We start from the raw sequence: 13978 nt of genomic DNA, 5'->3' as shown, positions 1-13978 counted from the left end.
CACGGCCCGTTTGATCACCGCCAGGGGGAGGTTGTGGACAAGGCCCATCTACATATGTCAAATTTTTTGCAAATTGTGATAGGCTCTGCCAGCTTTTTTTTTTTTTTTTAAGATTTTAATATTTCAGAGAGAGAGCGAGAGAGCACGCACACACATGTGCAGGGTGAGGGGCAGAGGATAAGCAGACTCCCCACTGAGCAGAGAGATCGACATGAGGGCTCGATCCCAGGGCCCTGAGATCATGACCTGAGCCAAAGGCAAACGCTTAACCGACTGAGCCACCCAGGTGCTCAAACTCTGCAAACTTACAAAGGTCAAATCTTGGTTTTTGCTTCAGAACCAGGTGGAAGACCTTGAACAAGTGGCTGAAGCTGAGCATCCGAGGGCCTTTGCGTCTACCTCCTGCCGATACCAAAAGCTAAGTGATGCCCACCAAAAGGCGTGGGGTGCTCGTGAAAGCATTTGGCTGTGTTCACTCCCTGAGTGGCAACTTGAAGCGCTTCCACTGGGAGGAAACGCCAACCCACAGGCCTCTGTCTGCTTTCTGTGTCCTGTGGGTCCAGCCTCTGCTCAGAGGATGTATTGACACGAGTCAAACAGCTATGAAGGGGAGCGAAATGGACCTCCAGATATGCTTCTGTGGCATATTATTAAAATGTTATTTTATATATTATAATATGTTATTTTAATAATATGTTAAAAATAACAGGTTATTTTTAAGAAACTGCAGTCATAGGAGGCGGTCTTACCCTTTAGTAGACATTTCGTTCTGAGGAAATCTCCATGTGTGCGGGCGTCTCCAGAGAGCTCTAGAAACTCATCAGGGGAGAAGGTGTGGACTTAAACCCTCATGACACCCTCACCTCATTCGTGGTGCTTCTCTTGATCACATCCCACCCCAACATCTCCTATGTCTTTAACTGGAGGTGGTATTTAAAAGGTGATGGCTTTGGCCATTTGAGGGTAGAAACTCGGTTTTTCTGGCCCTGTATATAGGAGGTATGCATGTTATTAAGCTTGTTTTTCTCCCATTAATCTGTCTTGTGTCAATTTAATTATCAGCCCAGCTAAAGAAGCTCAAAGGGCAGAACGAAACCTCTTCCACCGCTGCAGCCTCACAGGGTGACCTCAGCTAACACCGTCTCTGGCCTACTCGCTCCTGGAGCCATCCCTCCGCCTTCACCCCCACGCCACACCTCCCATGAAGGAGTTTTCCTTTTTGCCAAACTCTTCTGGGGCAGATCCCTCGTCAGAGTATCCTCCCTGGTGGGGTGCTCCCATCCCTACAATCATCCTTCACAAGATGGTCTGTTTCCTAAATCTAGATTTATTATTTGACACCAGGCAGCAAAATGGCAGAGGCCTCAGTGGGGAGACCACTGACTTCGGAGTCCGGCAGCACCAGGTTCAGGTTCCTGGCCCACTGCTAGTTGGCGTCCTGCCGTGTGGCCTTTGCACCTGCTGCTCCTGCCACCTGGAATGCCCTTTCCTCTTCATTCCTGGCCTGCTGCTTCTTGTGATTCGGCTTTCAGTGCAGACCCCACCAGTGAGCCTTCCCTCTCCTCCAAGCCACAGCAGGGGCCCCGACAGCACTCAGAGCAGGAACCTTACCCCAAGGCCTCTTCTGTGTTCTATGTGATGGTTCATTTTGGTTTTTGTGGGACGGGTCTTTCCTCAACTAAAAAGCCCACTCCAGGGCTGTGGTGGTGGTCTGGTTTCTCCTGTACCCCAGTGCCTCACACGGTGCCCAAGTGTGTGACCCACACTTTTGAATGAGAAAGTGGACACTAGCCTGTGACCCCAGGCAGTCACCGGCCCTCAGTGAACCTATGCCCCCCACATAAAATGAGAGGTTCAAGGAGGTAACATTTGCAAATTACTTGGCACCTACTGGATGGGTCATACATTTTGCTTACTATTCTCTCAATTATATATTTCCTTTTCTCTCACATTTTAGAGAATGTTCAAGTAAACTTCCAAAGGATCAATGAAGGTAAGGTTAGGACAAAGATTCTTTGTCGGACTCCTGGCCCATCTCCTAGGCCCGTCTGTGCACTTCCTTGTAAAACCCAGTTTTAGCAAGAACCCTGCTAAGTCAGTTTCATCAGAACTTCTCTCCCCCGCCACCCTCCCCACTCTGATGTCTGATCCGGTTCCTCATCCTCCCCTTGCCACAGAGTGATGCCTGACACCCTGGCCTGCCTTCAGCCAGGATCCTGCTAGGTCAGTTTAGCCAGAAACCCCCCTACCTGTGACATTTCCTCTTAGTGACTTTCCATCTGCTGCCCTGCTCCTCTTCCCTGTTCCTGCTCCATTTAGAACTAAACCCCATTCTATACCGAGGTCTCTTTTCCTTTATTACAATTGTTCTGAATAAAATCTTTTTTTTTTAAGATGTATTTGAGAGAGCATGAGCGGGGAGAGGGCAGAGGGAGAGGGAGAAGCAGACTCTCCACTGAGCAGTGAGCCCGATGTGGGGCTCAAGCCCAGAACCCTGAGATCATGACACGAGCTGACGGCAGATGCTTAACTGACTGAGCCACCCAGGCGCTGCTACAATCTGTTTTTACCACTGTAATCCACCTCTAGTTTTTGACAGCTGGGAGGTTTTTACATGATCTTTCGTGTGACTTTAGTTTCATTAGGCAAACTGTAAGGAGATGGTTATCATCGCCTCTTGCTGTACCTATCTAGGGAATAGGCCTGACTGAATCCAGTTTATATACTAGAGCGGCCTCGGTGCAAAGACTGTTAAGAAATCCTCACCACTACGTGCTGTGCTGGGAAATTCTTCTGAAAGAGAGGAAACTGGCTCATGAACATGTATAGACACTGTGAGTAATCATAATTGGGCATGTGTCAGATAAATTAAACCTACACCCAGATCTACCATCAACGGGAGACGTGCCAAGCAACCCAAACTGCCCTCCTTCACTCCTCAAAGTGTGGTCCCTGAACCAGCAGCACGAGAGAACTGGTGAGAAATGCAGAGTCGCAGGCCCTGCTGCACCATAATCTGCATTTGATGCCCACCCCCCACCCCCCCCCGCCGGGGTTTGGGCACAATTTGTTTGGGAAAGGTTGAACTAGGCAACACTTCCGTTTATGTTCTTAGAACCAAAATGCAACAAGATGCATTTTTTGAGCAAGTCACATATGATGTCTAGGTCAAAGATAGGGTTTAAAATACTGGTCTAAGGGTGCCTGGCTGGCTCAGTTGGTGGAGTGTGCGACTCTTGATCTTGGGGTGTGTGAGCCCTATGCTGGCTATAGAGATGACCTAAAATAAAATCTAAAAAGAAAAATCAGTCTAAACCCGTCTTGGGAAAGAGCCTTGTTTTGCCTAATTTAAATTCATAGCCTCCTTCTGGGAAGATTGGCATCCCTGACATAATTGCAAAAGAATTTCCTAGGAAACCAGTTACCTACCCACCCAGCTGTCAGACCGTTAGCCAGCATTCTTTTAGCATTTGCCCTGACAATAGTCCAACCTTCATATTTTCCTGTAAAATATAAAATTCCTAACTAGAAATGAACTTCTGAATCAGCCTTCTGGGGCCTCTCCCCTTGCACATGTGATTGTAACAAAACCATCACATTCTACTCAATTGTCTGAAAAGTCTTCTCACACACACCTAAGAAACAAACGGAATGTCTATGTCATGTGGTTGATCTTGTGTAAAGTTAGGCCAGGAAGCGATGCGGCAGGTGGGAACAAGTTAGAGACCGTAGAAAGTTCAGCCAAAGAAACAACAAGACAGGAATGCCTGGGTGGCTCAGGTCATGATCCCGGGTCTAGGGATCAAGTTCCACATCAGGCTCCCTGCGAGGAGCCTGCTTCTCCCTCTAAGTCTTTGCTTCTCTGTGTCTCTCACAAATAAATAAATAAATACAATCTTAAAAAAAAAAAAAAAAGAAAAAAAAAAAAAACCCAGCAAGACAACTAGGAGAGAACAAGAAGGAAACAAAGAGGGTCTTGCAAGACTAGGTCAGGAGGCGGGGAAGCAGTTATCTGCAGGACGACACCAAATGCTGATCTGAACAGAACTTACACAGGATGATTGTACTGGATGATGGGAAGGGGAAGCGGATGGGGTCCGTGGGTGCTCAGCTTGAATCCACCAGAAAGAAGTTGACAGGCAAGGCCTAAGATGAGGAGTCAGAAGGAGTAGCACATATATGTTACTCGCAAATGGGGAGATGCAACGTGAAATGGTTGCCGAGGGCAGGCCCCTGGCAGGTGGGGTTCACTGCCAGCCTTTTAATCTTCTGAGCTTTAGAACTTGTGCATGGCTGGGGCACCTGGGTGGTGCAGTTGGTTAAGTACCTGGCCCTCAATTTCAGCTCAGGTCAGGTCACGATCTCAGGGTCGTGAGGTCAAGCCCCACGTTGGGCTCCACACTGGGCATGGAGTCTGCTTATCTGCTTAGGATTCTCTCTGTTTCCTTCTCCTTCTGCCCCTCCCCCACCTCTCGAAAAACAAAGAACTTGTGCACTGTCATTCAGGAAAAAACTAAAAATGAAAACAAACCCCAAGCAGTGCTTACAACACATCTGGAGCGACCAGATGAAGTAACACTTTTATTTCACTTAGACTTCTCAAGATCTTCTATCTCCTCCATTAACTTTCAAAGGGGTGCAGCAATTTGGAACAAAGATGGCACAGGGGTGAAGGGGATTTACGGGAGCTGTGCCCGGAACTCACAGTGATGGATGACAACCAGCTAAAAGTTTCAAACGGGGGCAGCCCCGGTGGCTCAGCGGTTTAGCGCCGCCCTCAGCCCGGGATGTGATACTGGAGACCCGGAATCGAGTCCCACATTGGGCTTCCTGCATGGAGCCTGCTTCTCCCTCTGCCTGTGTGTCTGCCTCTCTCTCTCTCTCTGTGTCTCTCATGAATAAATAAATAAAATCTTTAAAAATAAAAAAAGTTTCAAACACAAAAGTTGGGAGTTTGACTTTAAGAACTGTGTTCCACGGAGACAGCCACAGAGACGGGAGGGATATGGCTTATGGAGCCTCTAGTGGGAGTTAGGATTAACAACCCAAGTCTGGTTTTAACAAAGAACTTGCTGTTCAAAGAGAGTCTAAGTCTTATTTTAATCCCATGCAATAATCTGAAGGTTTTGCTGATGGTGGCCACAGGTCTAAGGCAGGGTTGCGTAACCATGACACAACTGCACAGCTGCCAGGCCCAAGCCACGTGACTTTCCTGTGACTCACTCGGCTCCATGTTTAATTACGTTTGCAAGAAAAGAACTAGTTTTCTGCTGTAGCTGCATAATTGATCTGGATAAAATATCACAACGAATAATCATTTTAAACACATTATGTGTAACCACGGAACATCAAAACAGGCCTCTACCCCCTAAAGGTTATAGGAGAATGTACTTTTTGCAGTTTTCTTGGCAGTAATTTAAATGACACAGATCGACCCTTTGTTGAAAAAGACAAGTACACGGTTCCTACGAGGTGGTGACAGTCTAGGAAACGATGGGTTTCCACGAATTCCACGATGGAGCCCTGTACCTGTGCCCAGGGCCTTGCCAAGCTGAGACAGGACGTTTGGGCTGTCTCTGGCTTCATCTACAAGGTGAACGGCACGAGGGTATCCCAGGAACTTATATCCAAATGTCTCTTCCCAAGTCGGTCCCCCAGGGAACATCACGGTTACAGTTCAACAGAGCCCAGAGAGGCCTCCCGCAGTGGCCAAGGAAGGAACACACTCCCTCCTCTGCACACATCAGGGATCCTCTCAACTGGCAAATTTGTTAGCACAAGAATAGAAAATTTTTCTAATGCCAACTACTTTTTTCAGGGGGGGTTCCCCTAAAACAAGAGAGAAAAATGTGAGCTACTTAACCCTACTTGGTAGGAAAAGTCAGACTTTCCTACAAGGCCCTGCAAGACCCAAGGCCCAGACCCCTCCAACTGTCTTCGGAAAGCCGCCTTGTCCACTCACCACAGGTGCTCCCTCTGCCTCGGATGGGCTTCCAGACTGTTGCGTGACTTCCTCTTACCTAGGATGAGGATCCTCTCCCTGACTACCCTATCTCAAACTGCAACTTCACCCCCCACTCCATCCTGGCCCTTTGCTCCACAGCACACACCACACTTCACTTTTCTCCCAACTTCTGGTCCCTGGTACACCAGAAGGGAAGCTCTCCGAGGGCAGTGACTGGCTCCCCATCCTGGCCTAACACAGCCTGCCCGCAGTAAGCGCTCAATTCAGCATGTTTATTTTTTTTTTTTAATTTATTTATGATAGTCACAGAGAGAGAGAGAGAGAGAGAGAGAGAGGCAGAGACACAGGCAGAGGGAGAAGCAGGCTCCATGCACCGGGAGCCCGACGTGGGACTCGATCCCGGGTCTCCAGGATCACGCCCTGGGCCAAAAGCAGGCGCCAAACCACTGCACCACCCAGGGATCCCAATTCAGCATGTTTAATCCATCAGAAAGCAGCCAACCAGGTTCACAAACCAGAGAACATTTAGTGTTAAAGGGATACTTCAAGATTGTAACTCTTTTTTTTTTTCAATTCAATAGTGCTTTTCAAATGGACAACGATGGATCAGCAATCTAAACCACACTGGCTCTGAACAGATCTTGTTCAGTGTTGGGAGTGTACCTCTCAACTGCAAGTATGAGCAACATACTCCGGAGAGATGCTTCTAAACCCTTAACACACCATCTGGGACCTCAAGTACTGCCGTGTGTTGCACAGGAGTCCTTACCAAAGGAAATCTTTCATGCTGACCAGAACACCTTGTCGCCCCTGGGAGTCATCCTGGATGGGAAGTTCCATTAGAACATGCACTTCTGGGCAGCCCCAGTGGCTCAGCAGTTTAGCGCCGCCTTCAGCCCAGGGCCTGATCCTGGAGACCCAGGATCGAGTCCCACATCAGGCTCCCTGCATGGAGCCTGCTTCTCCCTCTGTGTCTCTGCCTCTCTCTCTCTCTCTCCCTCATGAGTAAATAAATAAAATCTTAAAAAAAAAAAAAAAAAAGAAAAAGAAAAAGAAAAAGAAAAAGAACATGCACTTCTCCCCCAAGTGCCATGTCCCACGCCTGGGTCTGGTTCAGCTCATCCATCATGAACCCTTCCCAGGAACCACAGGCAACAGGGACCTCCTGCCTGAGTCCTAACGAAGAGCCCAACCCTGCAGATTAGCCTTCTGCATAACTTTCTGGTGAAATAAAGGCTAGGCTAAATTTAAAAAAAAAACCTGAAACTGGGGACGCCTGGGTGGCTCAGTCGGTTAAGTGGTTACCCTCAGCTCAGGTCATGATCCTGGGGTCGGGGGATCGAGCCCCACGTCGGGCTCCCTGCTCAGCAGGGAGTCTGCTTCTGCTTCTCCCTCTGCCTCTCTCCTCGCTCGTGCTCTCTAATAAGTAAATAAATAAAATCTTCAAAACAAAACAAAACCGTACTGAGTTATAAAAGAGAACGGGGTGGCTCAGGACTGCGTCCTCTAGTGGACAAAGATAGAAGTTCAAAACCGTGATGTGCTGTTCCTTGTAGTTCAATTTTCATTCCGTTTTCTGCTTACAGGCCTTTTGTGTTCCACAGCAATTTTTAACATTAAAAAAATTACTTCTTACAGACTGTGCATTCCATTATCCACTGCTATTATTAACAGGCCCAGCTCTTTGAAAAGACTGGACTCCTGCCTACCTCAACTCTCTCTTACATAATCCAATCCAGAAATGCTGAAGCCCATCCATGTCACGCTGCAGCCTCTCATAAATATGTGTTCTTTGGGGAAAACAAGTACACCACTGCCACGCCTCGGCCAGCTGGAATGACACCACGAAGGAACTGGGACTGAATGACAGCTGGGGAATATTCTCAAGCCAAACGAAACATCCTCCCGAGTCTCCTCGTGGGTTCCAGGCTTCCCTATCACCGACAGAGCCCAGGGCACTGCATCAGCGTGCAGGATGGATGGAGGCTGTTGTCTTGGGGTGCAGCCACAGAGAAAAGGGGCACCCACATGTGGTAGCACTTCAGCGGACTGAAAGGACAGCAGGCATCTGGAGAGGTGCAAGGCTGCCAGGGAAGACGGTGGGGTCTCAGCCCACACCACTCTGCATCAGAGCATCTCTCTTCTCATCCGTTTGTCTCTCATTCTCGGCGGGCTCAGGCCAAGCCATGTGGACCCACGGGGGACAGCTAAGCACCCTCCTCTGTCGACACCAACGCCAAACGAGAGAGAAAGAGGCACCTGCACATCACAAATGACTGTCAACATGAAGCACATTCGTTTTGTCATTTTCCGTGCTAGAAACACGGTGTTCCTGCTCAGAGGGGCCCAGGATCTAATGCTTGTGATTCATCTACCAAACCAAAGGCTGAAGCAAACTCACTGAGCCGCAGAGTTGCTCCAGCAGACACACACTGAGGCCAGACAAGGCCCGGCCACCACCACCGTGTGCAAGTGCACATTTACACTCAAGGAAAGCACCACAAAGAACAAAGCGGGGAGTAGGCTCAAAACGGTTTATTTCAGAAACACCAACATGTCCAGTCTCCCCCAGTATACGTATCCTAACACAAGATGTTAATATGGGCAATTACTACTCTTTCTCTAAAGACAAGCATGGATAGCAGGGCAGGTGCTCACTCCAGGAGTTATGTGCTCTTGCGAGCAGCCCAAAGGGGTGAAAACACCAAGAGCCTGTAGCAAACATGCCCCAGCTCCCACTCTGGAAGCAGGGGTGACCTTCCAGTGGCAGACAGCACTCTGGACCCCACTCTGGAATCTTGCAGCCCCAACTACCACGAGATGCTCTGGAAATCCAAGAATGTACAACAGCCAGCCCATGGATCTGAAGGGCTCCCGAGCACTTCACACAATTTCCTCGGGGGTCACCGTCATCATGGTCCCCGTCTTACTAAGAAACAGGGACGTGGCCCGCCTGAGGTCACACAGCAGGCTGGCGCGGAGCTGGGATGTGGGGCTAACCCCACACCGTGGAGAACGTGGTACTCCTGCCCCTCACTGCTGACGCAAGAACCCATGTGTCCCGGGTGGCCCTGCCTCCCCAGCACATCTGCGGTCCCTCTGACTACAAGTCCGTCATAAAGGCCACCAATGGCTCACCTTGCGGGTCTGAAGCTGCATTCTGGGCTCGGTCAGGCACTCGTGAGCCAGACCCTCCTGGGAGTACAGCTGGACAAGGAAGGGCTGGGCCAGAAGATGTTAAGTCAAGGGATCGACCAAGTACGTCCAAGACCCAGACACAAGCTGCGGGAGGAACCTGAGGGGCAGCACGACTACATCTGAAGGTCAGGACAACCGCTCTACGCCACGTAACAACATACATACGTCCTGCCCTGGTTTCTCCTCTTCTCACATCAACACGTGGCCAACACTCAAAGGACAGGAAGGCCCGGGAGAGTTCTCTGCAGTGGATGGCTCCCGTGGGGCTGGAAACACAGGAGGAAGCCGAGGTGGGCAGCGCCCGGCAGCTTCCAGGGACCAGTGCTGAGGCCAGCAGCCATTCCCTGGGGAGTTCTGTCCCAAGTGAAGTCTGCACAAGGTGACTGCCACCCTGAACTACACTAGCTGCCCCCATCCCCCTGGGTCACCAGGAGACAACGGTCACCTCCCTCCACGGGCCCCCATTTTGAGGCGGCTTGTGCTCTAGGATGAGCAGGGCCCTGAGTGCTCCTGTGTCCTACAGAGAACCGGGAGGGGCTCTCTATGTCACTCAGTGGGACCGGTGCTGCCAACTATGTAGCTCAGAGGCAGAAGCGACATGGCACACACAGTCATGGGGATGAAAACCATAAAGTGCAGGAAAAGTCTCCTTGGGGACTGAACCCTTTTATTTACATCCACACAAAACAGGGTCTTGAGCAGGTCAGGCTTCAGAAGTTACAGGTTGAGTAAATGAAAGCAAAGAAACCTAGGAAGTTCTAAGCCCCCAACAACGACACTCCAGGTTCCCGGGATCAGGCAGCAAAGACACCAGCACGCGTTCAGCCCGCACACTGATCTCCCAGTGAACTCACCTGCAAAGAAAGTACACTGGTCAGTTCTCATCGTACCTTACCAAATCGGTTAGCGCCACGAACTGCCCTCCCAGATCCAGTAACTCCACCCAGGAGCGCACCTAGAAGGTGCCCTGCAGGGACCCGGCCCCCACTAGCTCCCCCGCCTTCCAGGTCTGCGGACTCCAGTGAGGCCTTGGCCACCCAGCCATCTCTAATCTATATGCCGCCTGGGGCCTCAGACACCTGCCAGCTCGGAAGCCACAATGAACCCAGACCCTGACAAAGCCCCTAAACCCCGCACCAGCCTGTGCATTCCCGTATTTCCTCCCCTGCTTCCAGCCGTACGGTTCCCCAGTTTGGTCCTAACTCACCAGCTGCCCACATCCTCAGGCATTTCCACCCCCTCCTGCCCTTTGCTGAATTCCACCTGCTGGGAACAGCCTTTATGTCCTCATGGGGGCCACATTCCTTTAGGTCCTACAGATGGGGATGATGTTCCCCCCCCGCCCCCCGTGGCTGCGCAGCACTCACGATGCCCCCATCTCTAGATTCTAAGCCCCTTCCTGGCGACTGCTTTTCCTCCCTGCCCAGCCCCAGCACAGATGTTAACAGTAATGCTCTGACCGCTGCAGGCACTTCTCCATCTGTGTGCTGACTACCAACCAGGCAAGAGGATGGAGCTACTTCACAGGGGCAGGCTGACCTCCAGCCAACAGCATAAAGGTGCTGCTACGTGTGAGCTCCTCAGAAGATAGGGGGGGTTCTCCAAAAGCAGAATCTCAGGACTCCTGGGTGGCTCAGTGGTTGAGGTCTGCCTTCAGCTCAGGCTGTGATCCGAGGGTCCTGGGATCGGATCCTGCATGAGGCTCCCCACAGGGAGCCTGCTTCTCTCTGCCTATGTCTCTACCTCTATGTCTCTTATGAATAAATAAATAAAATCTTAAAAACAAACAAACAAACAAACAGGGCAGCCCGGGTGGCTCAGCGGTTTAGAGCCACCTTCAGCCCAGGGCCTGATCCTGGAGACCCGGAATCGAGTCCCACGTCGGGCTCCCTGCATGGAGCCTGCTTCTCCCTCTGCCTTTGTCTCTGCCTCTCTCTATCGCATGAACAAATAAATAAAATCTTTAAAAAATAAAATAAAATAAAAAATAAAAACAAAGAGACAAAGCAGAATCTCTGAGCACTTGGGTGGCCCAGGCAGTTAAGCCTGTGCCTTCGGCTCAGGTCATGACCCCAGGGTCCTGGGAGAGAGCCCTGCATCAGGCTCCTTGCTCAGCAGGGAGCCTGCTTCTCCCTCTCCCTCTGCCACTCCCTTTGCTTGTACTCTCTGTCAAATAAATAAATAGCATCTTTTTAAAAAATATTTTATTTATTTATTCATGAGACACAGAGAGAGGCAGACACAGGCGGAGGGAGAAGCAGGCTCCCTGTGGGGACCCTGATGCAGGACTTGATCCCAGGACCCCAGGATCAAGCCCTGAGCCAAAGGCAGACACTCAACCACTGAGCCACCCAAGTGTCCATCCCATAAATAAATAACTTAAAAAAAAAAAAAAAAAAAAAAAGGCAGACTCGTCTCAGCCTCTACCTGGGGGGGAATGAGGTGCAGAAGACGTAAGAGAGTGTCTGTGTGGTGTGATTCCAATAAAGCTGCCCCTGTGCCTGCAGCACAAGCTAGACCTGTGCTGTCTAACAGGGTGGCCACTGGCCTCAGAGGAGCACTTACGATTATATTATAATGAAACATCTAGGTCCCCAGTAGCACCGGCCACACTGCCCCGCGTGGCTTGTGGCCGCTCTACGGGACAGTGCAGATAGATAGAGGCCATTTCCAACACTGCAGGAGGTTCCACCGGACAGCACCGCCCTATACATGGTGTTTTCTGGGAATTACAGTTTTGTTTTTTTTTATTATTCGTTTATGATAGTCACACACAGAGAGAAAGAGAGAGCGGCAGAGACACAGGCAGAGGGAGAAGCAGGCTCCATGCAGGGAGCCCGACGTGGGATTCGATTCCGGGTCTCCAGGATCGCGCCCTGGGCCAAAGGCAGGCTCTAAACCACTGTGCCACCCAGGGATCCCGGAATTACAGATTTTAGCACATTGTTTTCATGTTTTGTTTTTCTTTTCTTTTCTTTTTTTTTTTTAAGATTTTATTTATTGGGCAGCCCAGGTGGCTCAGCAGTTTAGCGCCGCCTTCGGCCCAGGGTGTGATCCTGGAATCCTGGGATTGAGTCCCACGTCCGGCTTCCTGCATGGAGCCTGCTTCTCCCTCTGCCTGTGTCTGTCTCTCTCTGTTGCTCATGAATGAACAAATAAATAGGATATTTTTTAAAAAAGATTTTATTTATTTATTCAGGAGAGACACAGGCAGAGGGAGAAGCAGGCTCCATGCAGGGAGCCAAACACGGGACTCGATCCCGGGACTCCAGGATCACACACCCGGGGCCAAAGGCAGGTGCTAAACCGCTGAGCCACCCAAGGACCCCCCCCTCGCCCCCATTCTTAGGAAAGATCAAAATGCTCAGGTGAGCCACAGGCCCCGCGGGGTCTGGCCCTTCCCACCTCTTCCGCTCGGCCCCACAGCATTCCCCCAGCTTTGCAGGTTACAATGGTTTTCTCCAGGTTCCTCCGCTGCTAGCGCACCTGCTGGGCCCCCGGGCCTTTGCACATGCCGCCGGGAGACCTCCCAGAGAACCCCCCCCACACACACACTCATCCTTGCAGGGTCCAGCCCGAGGACCCCACCCTGACCCTCCTCCTGATGTAACTGCTAACAGGGCTGTGCTTCCCTCCACGCCTCTGACCTCCGCTTGAACTACGCCCTGTTTAGGGCAACCGTTCACCTCCTCTCCGGGCCGGGGCCGTCAGGAGCTCCCGGGGAACCAGGCCCCGCGCTGCTTTGCCCACCCCCGTGACCCCTGCCGCGCAGCACGGTGCCCCGTGCAAGTGCCAAGTACCGACGGGCGTCTACGGAGCCAGCTCTGCTCCCAGACTCTGCGGAAGCCAGACCTCCGCGCGGGTCCTGTTTGCAGTATCATACATGATCATCAAACTGCTGCTAGAATGTTCACACCTGTTACTGCAAATCCAAACCCCGGGGGGAACTGGGCCCCCCCGGGGGATTTTACTCTAGGTCAGGCTCGGGCTGCCTGGTACAAGGCTGCACCCACACCCGGGCAGGTGCGGCCACACAGGAGCCTTTCCGCAGACCATCGGCCTCAGGCCCTTCGTCCCGGCGCCGGACCTACCTGGAGGGAAGGGCCGCCGCGGCCCGCCTGCGCCCCGCCTGCGCCCCATCGCCGGGGACCGGAGCTAACCCTGGGGACAGAGGCGCCTCCCCCGTCGCGGCCCCTGCGGCCCAGGCTGGAGCCAGTCACCCCGCGCCCGACACGCGGAACCCGCGCCGCCGCCCGCTCCCCGCCCCCCGCCCCCCGGCGCGGAAGCCACTCCGCACACGCACTTCCGGCCGGAAGTGACGACGCACCACCGAGGCGGCGGCCGGAGAGTCGCCGGAGGCTCTGAAACCCGGTCCTCCAAGGCCGTCTTAAAGGGGCCGAGGCCTGCGGGGGCCGGTTCGGGAGGATGGGCGCCCTGGCGGGCGCGGAGGGTCCTAGCGCCAGGGATGCAGAAGGGACGCCTGTTTGCGGGGCTCCTCCCAGCTGTGGCGTATGCCAGAGCTCCATTTCTGCTTGTGACTAACATGCCACCCTAACAGAGGGGGCTTTCAAGGTCGTGTGCAAACCACGAGGACTGTGGGAATCCCATACAGCCGACTTGGAGGCAATGGTGACTTGCTCCAGTTGACATAAAGGCCGAAACTGTCTGCCCCTTCAGCACAGATGGCCTGAGCAGCCAGAACAGGGACTGCATGTGTCCTGAGCTCCCGGGCCCCCGGGCCCTCAGTACCCAAGTGGAGTCCTTGTAAGGCCGAGCTGCTGCTGACCGCGCCCCAAGGTGCTGGGGGCTCCCCTG

The 13978-nt window shown here is 52.1% G+C and overlaps 1 long non-coding RNA gene and 1 other non-coding gene across 2 annotated transcripts; both read right to left on the bottom strand.

Annotated features, from left to right (window-relative positions):
• Positions 1 to 5081: 5081 nt before the first annotated feature.
• LOC144287082 (uncharacterized) lies at positions 5082 to 13423 on the bottom strand. Its single transcript, XR_013354986.1, has 3 exons — positions 13255 to 13423; positions 9104 to 10017; positions 5082 to 8224 (listed from the first exon to the last, which is right to left on the bottom strand). It is a non-coding gene; the product is annotated as an uncharacterized LOC144287082 (long non-coding RNA).
• Positions 13027 to 13219, bottom strand: LOC144287325 (small Cajal body-specific RNA 16). Its single transcript, XR_013355161.1, has one exon.
• Positions 13424 to 13978: the final 555 nt, after the last annotated feature.

This window comes from Canis aureus, chromosome 16 (assembly GCF_053574225.1).
Source record: "Canis aureus isolate CA01 chromosome 16, VMU_Caureus_v.1.0, whole genome shotgun sequence".
In the NCBI taxonomy this organism is placed as follows: Eukaryota; Metazoa; Chordata; class Mammalia; order Carnivora; family Canidae; genus Canis; species Canis aureus.
This window is presented reverse-complemented; position numbering and strand designations above follow the sequence as displayed.